The following is a 10,435-nucleotide window of genomic DNA, read 5'->3' on the forward strand; positions in this document are numbered from 1 at the left end:
ATGAAGGCTTGAGATTTTCCAAGATCCTTGAGCCTTCATATCCACCCTGCAAGGCTGGAGGATGAAAGGATTTTTCCTCTGAAAGCAAATAATCTCTGTAAGGAGTCCTGCCCATAAACTATGCTTGGCTTATGTGAAAGTGTTATACCACACTGAGAGCCTTTACCTTTGTGATTCTTAATTCTTGTCCTCAACCACCAACCACCTCACCAGAGCTGGTCAGGGCCTCAGCTCTGGAATCACACATTCCACTCCCTGCCATGTGATCTTGGGTCTGTTGGGCCTCAGGTTTAATGTCTGTGGAATGCAGTGAAGATAAATGCACATGTAACCAGCGAACTGATGTGTCTAAGCTCAGCGAAATAGAAACATGAAAGGGTTTTCCTTTTCTCTGTGTCCTGCCTTCATAATATGCTACAGCAAATCCCTTTAACTTCATTTTAGAGATATCCCATTAATTTAGGGTTATTTGCACTTATTAAAATTGCAAAGTCCCATCTAAAAAGATACTTGCAACTGACATGTCCAATAAAGTGTCAGTATCCAAAATTCAAAAAGAACTTTGACAACTCAAAACAAAAACAAAAATAATAATGCAATTAAAAATGAGCAGAAAACATGAACAGATATCTCTCCAAAGAAGACATACAGATGGCCAACAGACATATGGAAAGATCAACATCACTCATCATCGGGGAAATGCAAATCAAAGCACAGTAAGATGTCACCTCACATCTGTCAGAATGGCTAAAATCAAAAACATAAGAAACAACAAGTGTTGACCAGGATGTGGAGAAAAAGGAATCCTCATACACTTTAAAGGGGAATGCAAACTGTGCAGTTACCATGAAAAACAGTATGGAGTTTCCTCAAAAAAATTAAATAGACAATCATCATGTGATCCAGTAATTCCACTACTGAGTATTACTCAAAAAATATGAAAACACTAATTTGAAAAGATATTTGCACCTCAACACTTATTGCAGCATTATTTACAATAGCCAAATTATGGAAGCAGCCTAAGTTTCCACCAATAGATGAGTGGGTAAAGAAGTTGCCATATATATACATTAGAATATTATTCAGCTATAAAAATGAATGAAATCTTACCATTTGCAACAACATAGATGGATCCAGAGGGTATAATGCTAAATTAAATAAGTCAGAGAAAGACAAATATATGTGGAATTTAAAAAACCAAAAAAAGAAAGAGAAAAGTGACAAACAAAAAAACAGACTCTTAAGTATAGAGAACACACTGATGGTCACCGGGAGGGGGGGGGAGGTAGGTGAAAAAGATGAAGGGGATTACAAGCACACATGTGATGAGCAATGAATAGCGTATAGAATTCTTGAATCACTATACTGTACACCTGAAACAAATATAGTGTAAGTTAATTATACTGGAATTTTTTTTTAAGTTCTATCTAGTCCAGACTAATACAAAATTAGTCTCCAGGGTGCCTGGGTGGCTCAGTTGGTTAAGCATTCACCTCTTGATTTCGGCTCAGGTCATGATCTCAGGGTCATGAGACTAAGCCCCGTGTTGGAGTCCACACTCATCACGGAGTCTGCTTGGAATTCTCTCTCTCACTCTGTCCCTCCCACTTCATACTCTAAATTAACTGATTAATTAAAATTAGTTCACATTCACTTTAATGATCATTTCTTCCCTTGAAGTGTCATTAACAGTCACTCAGTTTTAAAATGGTCATTTTCCCTTCCCGTTCCAAATACTCTATGACTGAGTTTCAAACAGTAAACGACTACATATTCAATGCTAAACCAAGTTCTGCTGGACTTTGGCTTAGAAGTTCTGCATTTACATTCTAATCTGTGGTTCTAGGGTTTGAAAATGAGAAAAGGAGTAACAGGGTTTTTGCTGTACCATGGGGAAGGAGAGGATAAGTCAGGAGCAGGCAAACTTGGGGAAAAATAAATGTTTGATTCCAGACAGGCATACATAGTTTGTCTTAGAAAACCATGCCATACTTCTGGGTATTTACCCCAAAGACACAGATGTCGTGAAAAGAAGGACCATCTGTACCCCAATGTTTATAGCAGCAATGGCCACGGTTGCCAAACTATGGAAAGAACCAAGACGCCCTTCAACGGATGAATGGATAAGGAAGATGTGGTCCATATACACTTTGGAGTATTATGCCTCCATCAGAAAGGATGAATACACAACTTTTGTAACAACATGGACGGGACTGGAAGAGATTATGCTGAGTGAAATAAGTCAAGCAGAGAGAGTCAATTATCATATGGTTTCACTTATTTGTGGAGCATAACAAATAGCATGGAGGACAAGGGGCGTTAGAGAGGAGAAGGGAATATGGGTAAATTGGAAGGGGAGGTGAACCATGAGAGACTATGGACTCTGAAAAACAATCTGAGGGGTTTGAAGTGGCGGGGGGGTGGGAGATTGGGGTACCAGGTGGTGGGTATTATAGAGGGCATGGATTGCATGGAGCACTGGGTGTGGTGAAAAAATAATGAATACTGTTTTTCTGAAAACAAATAAATTGAAAAAAAAAAAGAAAACCATGCCATAAACATCCTAGATTATCATTACAGCTTAATTGACTTTCATCTAGACCACCTAAGCATTCATCATTTCTCTTCAGCTCCTTCTAACGTCCACATTATTTCTTCTTGCACTAATCCCATTGACCCAGGAGGAAGTTCAGTCATGTGCACTGCAGTTAACTCCAACTTCCCAGGAGTGAGCAAAGGAATCCCCTGGGAAGAGGGCAACGGACTTGTGCTGACCACCTAGATACACTGACAAGACAAAACCAATGCGTGCACCTTACTTTGCACCGTAGGACATGCTTCCACCTATATTAGAATTTTACCATCCAGCTTATAAGTCATTTCTACTTCTATTTTACAGATGGGAAAACACTCAAACGTGTTTTACCCAAAGTGGCTTGACTAGTACATACTGGAACTGGAAAACAGACGTTTAAAATCAATATTATCTCCTTTTAATGGAAAGAGAAATGGAGACACAGAAACCTAAAAAGCTCAAGTCACTGTGCAAATTAACAATTTAGTGGAAGCAAAGACAGAACCTCCTTTCTTGCACATGCATACTTTTGCCAACATACCACACCAAAAGTTTTATGCTGCTGGGGTCTTCCATTTTCAGTTCTCAGCCCTTTGGAGAGATGGGAATCCTGCAGAACGTGTCTAACCAGAACTTTCCTGGGACCCCAGCGGGAAGAGACTCTCCTTTAGCTCAGCACTGTAGGACCCAATGCTAATGACTCATAGCTGATCAAGTCAAATGAAATTTTAAGGTGGAAGTTGCTAAAGGAAGAACTCCATTGCCAGTTTATAAACAGAACTTTGAGATGTTTCTCAAAATAGCTCCAGGAAAGTGATATTCCCAAATTCCTATGGACTCACCTATGAAACAACCCCAGGGCTGACAGGAAGGATTTACTTTAAAAGTAATCCACCACAGGGGCCACTCAGAAAGACAAGGCTGATAAGCAACTAAACGTCAATACCTGATGTTTGAAAAGACCCACAATATATTTTGCTTTCTGCCTTACAGAGCAGCTGTTCACCAGCCCACGTTAAGGCTTGCCACTCTCGTCCCATTGCCTGAAGAGCTACCCCCTACCTTCCCAGCCTGTCATTTTAATAACCTCCAGAAACCCTAATAATAATTCATGCCAAACTTTTAAAAATTGCATTTTTTTCTTGCATATGGAAGCAAAAACTGTCAGCATCCATCACAACTTAAATGTTGAAACTTAACTCTTTGACATTTTTTCTGTTTAGGGGAGCCTTGTTTATCTGCTTTTGCCCATGGCTCTTTACACATTGACTGGAATGGGGCTGGAGATTACTTCAGCCTGTCTCAGATGCCTCCTTCTATTTTAGGAGCAAATCGCCTTCACAATAACAACTGATAGTAAACCAGTGGGAAGTTCAGAGTATGGCAGATAATGATATTTGACTGTTGATTTCAGCCAGTTTTATTGTGAAGAGCAATTCCAATTTCAGAGTTCAATTTGCCTTCAGAGTTTTCCTACATTCTATTTTTGTGGCTAGTTATTCAAATAAAATATATTTCTCAATATCACAGAGATCCAATCAAAAATTATTTTTCCTGTGGTCATTGACACAGAAAAACTGAATTCACTATTCACTAATCACTAATCACTATAATATAGCTCAGGAAGCTTCCTCCATAAGCAGCTATTTTCTGATGTCATCCTTTGCTTTTTTAAATTTCTAGTCCCCTTATTCCAGTCCAAAAAGTCTCTCCAAAGCTGGCTTTCTAAGGTCCTTCTTGTGGGCTGCTTTGTTTTCCAACTCAAGAGCACACACAGATCAAATGCCAACAACACCTCCATAGCTGCACAACCCAGCAGTCCTGTGAGTGGAGTCAAATGTAGTATAACCCACCATCCCGCGGGAAGCAAGGGGAATGAGTTTTACCTAATCTCTAGTGCCAGAATAAGGTACTTACTTCCAAAATGGCGCCAACATTCCTCAATTCATGATATTCATGCCCTTGCATGGTCTGCTTTCACACTGAATCAGGGTAGGTTTTGTGACCAATAAAATAAGGCAGAAGTCACATTGCTTAACTTCCAAGGCTGGGCCACAAAGGCATTGCAAGTTCTGCTTGGTTTCTTAAATTATGCATTCTGGGGGCACCTGGGTGGCTCAGTGAGTTAAGCCTCTGCCTTCAGCTCAGGTCATGATCTCGGGGTTCTGAGATCGAGTCCCGCATCGGGCTCTCTGCTCGGCAGGGAGCCTGCTTCCTCCTCTCTCTGTTTCTCTCTCTCTGCTTGCCTCTCTGCCTACTTGTGATCTCTGTCAAATAAATAAAATCTTTAAAAAAAAATTATGCATTCTGGACAGTCAGTGGCTATGCTGTGAGGACATTACGAGAGGCCCACATGGAGAGGAACTGAGGTCTCCTGCCAACATGCAGGACAAACTTGACAGCCATGACCGCCTTGAAGTAGAACCTTCAGCCCCAGTCAACCTTTCAAATGACTGTTGCCCCATTTGACACCTACCTGCAATTTCATGGGGAACCTCAAGTTGGAACCACTCAGCCATACTGCTCCTAAATCCTTGACTCTCATTGCCTGTGAGACATAATAAATGATTTATCATTGTGTTAAGTCACTGAGTTTCAGGGAAATTTGTACACAGCAATAGATAATTATTACACAGGTTTATTATCAGCCAAACTCTTTTTTTTTTAAAAAAAAAATGGTCTTTTTTTTTTTTCTTTTTAAGATTTTATTTATTTATTTGTCAGAGAGAGGGAGAGCGAGAAAGCAAGCACAGGCAGGCAGAGGCAGAGGGAGAAGCAGGCTCCCTGCTGAGCAAGGAGCCCAATGTGGGACTCGATCCCAGGACACTGGGATAGTGACCAGAGCCGAAGGCAGCTGCTTAACCAACTGAGCCACCCAGGCGTCCCTATCAGCCAAACTCTTAAAAGTGCCTGGACACTACCATCTTGTACCATTAAGTACTTGTTGTAATATCCTCTTCCTAACCTCAGGAAATGCACTCTGGGAGTTCATAAAGCAGTTGATAAACTGATAGAGGTTACTATGTAAAATACTACACATACATCAATAGTATGTATTTTCTCTGCTAAAACATTTGTATTTTTTTTAATTTATTTACTTGACAGACAGAGATCACAAGTAGGCAGAGAGGCAGGCAGAGAGAGAGAGGAGGAAGCAGGCTCCTCCCTGAGCAGAGAGCCTGATGCGGGGCTCGATCCCAGAACCCTGGGATCATGACCCAAGCTGAAGGCAGAGGCTTTAACCCACTGAGCCACCCAGGTGCCCCCAAACACTTGTATTTTAAAAGAATTCTTCAGGTTAACAAACATTAGGTGTTTTCCTATGAAAATCACTGTGCTGGCCCCTCTGTGAAGTGTATGGGTGAACAGAGGAGAGACTCTTCCTTTAAGTACCTTATAAGGTAACAAAGGAGACAAAAAGGCAGAATATGAATTAAGGCAGATAGCATTTGAGTTGAGATTAGAAAGAGGAAGAGAATTGGAAAAGAACACAAGTGTATGAACTAAGGTCCATTATTGATGAGGATAATGTCTGGGTAGGTGACTTTTGGCAATTCTTTCATAACAATAATAATGAGTACTCATTTGTTGGGAGCCTATCTTATGCCAATCACTGGTATATGATCAAATTTAAGCTTCACTGCACAATCTGTGAAGGAGCTATTATCTCCTTTTCACAGGTGAAGAAATAAAGGTTCTGAAAGATTAAGCCACTTTCCCAAGATCACCCAGATGGGAAATGGTGAGGCTGGGTGCTGACCTCACATCTTTTTGATGTCAAAATCAACACAAAATCTCCCCACTACACCACAATGAAAACAAGGAAACTTCCTAAGGACTCTGAACACATGCATGATCCCTGCATCTTCAGGCCATTTACACCACCAATCTTCCCTCCAAAAAAATGCCATTAGGATGTGTTGACAGCTTACTTTTGATTTTAAAGAAGCCATTCAGTCTCTAGACAAATCAGTTCCAGAAGGAGAGTTTTGGAAGAATGCTGTGGTAACATAATGCATCTAAAAATTTCCAAAGGAGAAAAAGAAACTGTCAGAGGAGGGCCAGGGGCTTTTTGGTAAAAACACATTTTCTTCATTGCTCATGTCTAAACCTTCTGTCCTCTCTCTAGTATTCCAGGAGCCTGACTGACTCAATCTCTGGCAAATTTAAGCACCACATATGTTTTTATATGGCACCATTCACTTTTCAACACTTGGCTTTGCATTCTGACAATTTAGCTCAAGTATTTGGATGAAAAATGAGTAGGACTGTTTTCTTCATTTACTCCTCTATCTTTTTTTAGTACTTTTAAATTTATAGTTTACATACAATAAAATATACAACTCTTATGTGGACAACTCAATGGCATTTTACTTATGTATACATCTCTAAGTCTACCACCCAGATCAAATTGGAGAACATACCCATCACCCCAAAATTTCCCTCATGCCTTTCTGGTCAATAACCACTATTATGACTATTCTGACTTCCATCACCATCAACTGTGTTTCCCATTCCTCAAATTCATATTAATGGATTAATATGTACTCTTTGGGGTCTGCCTCCTTTTGTTCATCATTTTTGCATTTCTTTCATATTATTGCATGTATCGGCAGTTTCTTTGTTATTGCTGAGTACTATTCCATTGTACTTTATGTGAAATACTACTGAAAAATTATTAGAGCTACTTGGTCAATACCTGAGCTCATACTTTATATTTTTGGTGTCATCTCAAAAATGTAGATACAACCACCCAGACATACAAGACACATAATAACACATCATATTATCTATAACCATTTTCATCTTTCCCTGTTGTTCCTACTTTCTCTGATAGCAGAAGAACAACATATGTTTGATAATTAAATATAACCTGATATCTTCTGGCTGAAAACAATGTATGTTGGTCCAAATTGACTTGGAGTGAATATTAATTCAACTCAAGTTTCCAACCCCCAATGAGGGCTATTTCTATCTTCCCAGATTCACATCTGGATGGAGGGGAAGATGTTCCTACCTTCAAGGCAGCAGAAGGTGGGGGTTTCAGACAAAAACCACCCTCAAGGTCTTTGCTCTCTGTTGCCCACTGAAACTCAAGTCCCTTGTGTATTAGGATGCCACTCATTGTAGCACTCACGGGTCCCCACCAGCACCTTCTGCCAGAGGTTCTAATACTCAGCAGTCTCCCCATCTCAACCAGATCTGACACTACATCTGCATCCTTCTTGGGTTCCCATAATTCTCAACTGCCTTTGCCACACCCAACTGGAGGATGATGGGCTCCAGGGGACTTCTGGCCACCAACTGAGATCCCTCAGATATTCCTAAAATACCACCTGAGCAGCCCATACTCAGCACCATGATTAACACAAGACCTACCTACAGGGCTTGGGATTCTCCTGTGAAACATTTGAGAAGTTAGGACTAAGTCCCACACCAGGTATTTCCCAATCTTTCTAGATTTTCCTTGCCAACCCTTGCCCACCCACATGCCAGAGCTCAGCGCTCACGAGGGAGTCAAATCATTCCTGTCTGACCTCTTTGTCCTGTTCTCCCACTTCTCCCTCTCCTTTGTGATGGGGTCTTCCCATAGTCATTTCATCTGCCTTCAAAAACTATGGTTTACAGAAGTGTTCTCAACTAGCACTGCACATTAAAATCATTAAGAAATGTTTTTTAAAAACAGCAATACCAAACTTTATCTTAAACCAAATAATTGAATTGAGTCTCTAAAAATAGAATATAGGCATTAGTATTTTTTTAAGGTGCCCCAAGTGATTCTGATAAGTGACCAGGGTCAGAACCCACTGGTGACAATAAACCTCTGATTTGAGTCAGCGAGGCTTAACTCTTGATAGGTAAAGAGAAACTTTTGGGATTTAGAAAATCTCTTTTTGATGGTAAGACATTGTGTTGCTAAAGATTCAAGAATGTCAGCTCTGAACCATGAGAGACTATGGACTCTGAAAAACAATCTGAGGGGTTCGAAGTAGTGGGGGCAGTGGGAGGTTGGGGGAACCAGGTGGTGGGTATTAGAGAGGGCATGGATTGCATGGAGCACTGGGTGTGATACAAAAACAATGAATACTGTTATGCTGAAAAGAAATTTTAAAAAATGATTAATAAAAAAAAAAAAATGTCAGCTCTGAGAACCAAAGCCAACAAATGACTTCTTTGCTCGGGACTGGGAGTACCTATTATTTCCCGGAAATAACAAAACCCAACCATTTATTGTGTGGAGAGATGAGGGATATTATCGATTAAGGGAATTTTTTAAAAAATCAGTTTAATATTTTCAAAATATCATCCCCACGTTCTTTTCATTTTTTTCTTTTATCCATGCATTCACTTACTATGGTCCACATGACTCCACAAAGGAGTGGTCGGGACCAGCGCCATAACACTATATAGAGGATGAATCAACAGTCACTTGCACATCATGACTGGAGTAACAAGAGAGGATTCTCTTCATTTATTGAACAAATATTTACTAACTGTTTCCTTGGGGTCATGTGCTTTTAGCATATAAGAAGGGCAGGTGGAGAAACCTGATCTCTTCTCATAATCTGAGTCTAGAAGAGAAGGCAGTGATATTGAACTAGGGACCTAAGGCACATTAGTGTGAGGGGCAATGTGTGGAAGGACACTCTGTGAGAGTTCTAAGAAGAGATGTGAGGTCCAGCTCAGGGCACACCCCACCTTCCATCTACCTTATTAATATTTCACTTTCCCCAACACCCCCAATCCTGCTTCCACAGACACTTTTCACATGACCATGCACAGGAGCCATTGCCTCAGTCATGGGAAATTCTTCCAGCCAAAGTAAGGTCTGAGGAAGAATGAAGATAAGGAGGGAGAGGTTGGCTCATAGTCTGGGCAGGTGAGCTGGGTAGGACCCTAGGGTAGTAAGAGAGGCCAGTAGGGAAGGACAACTTGATAGGAGACCAGAAAGAGTTGAGCACTGAAAATAACCAAGAAACTCGATCAGAAAGTTGAAAGAGGGGGTGCCTGGGTGGTTTAGTCAGTTAAGTGTCTGCCTCTGACTCAGAACTTGGAGTCCTGGGTTAGAACGCCTCATCATCCAGGCTTCCTGCTCAGCTCCCCCTGTTCATGCTCTCTCTCTCAAACAAATAAATAAAATCTTTAAAAAAGAGAGAGAAAGAAGAGAAAAAAAAAAGAAATGTGAGGGAGGCAGAGAAAAACAATTTGTTCTTTATAATTCAGACTGGGCCAGACTCCCTCTAGACACTTTGAGACTGGAAAACAGGGAAACTGCTGTCCTTTGGAAAGGCAGGAAAGTGGCTTTTTACAACCCTATAGTTTCTCCGGTTGTGGACTTTTCTTTTGTTGTTTGTTGTTGTTGCTATTGATGTGGACTTTCTTGCCAGGATTTAAAAATTCTCACATCATCTATGAAACACCGAGAGACAAAAGGATTGGGAGTTTTCACTCAATTTGCAGCAGGTAGAGCAAGACAGGAGATAAAAAAAAATCAATGTGAAAGTTTAGACTGGTTATGTCAGAAGATAAAGATGCTACACCTGTCCCTGTCACTCACAGAGGAAAATAGACTTTCACTTTGTGGAATGTTCCCTCAGGGGGGATATGTTCCTAAAGCAGAGAAAAAATTGGAGAATTGATTCTGATGAAGAGAAATTTAAAAGGGATTCTTTAAATCCTTATCTAGGGCACTAAGAAAATGATCCTTGAAAATAATCCACTACACTAGTAATTACCAGTTAAATGAGACAGATGCTTTCTTATTGGACACCTTCATACCAAACACCCCAGAGACAGCAAAATGAATTGAGGTAAGAAACAAACTAGAGTTCCTTAAGTTTCACGCTTTTTGCAGACAGA

The sequence above is a fragment of the Neovison vison genome, chromosome 1 (genome assembly GCF_020171115.1).
Source record: "Neovison vison isolate M4711 chromosome 1, ASM_NN_V1, whole genome shotgun sequence".
NCBI lineage: Eukaryota > Metazoa > Chordata > Mammalia > Carnivora > Mustelidae > Neogale > Neogale vison.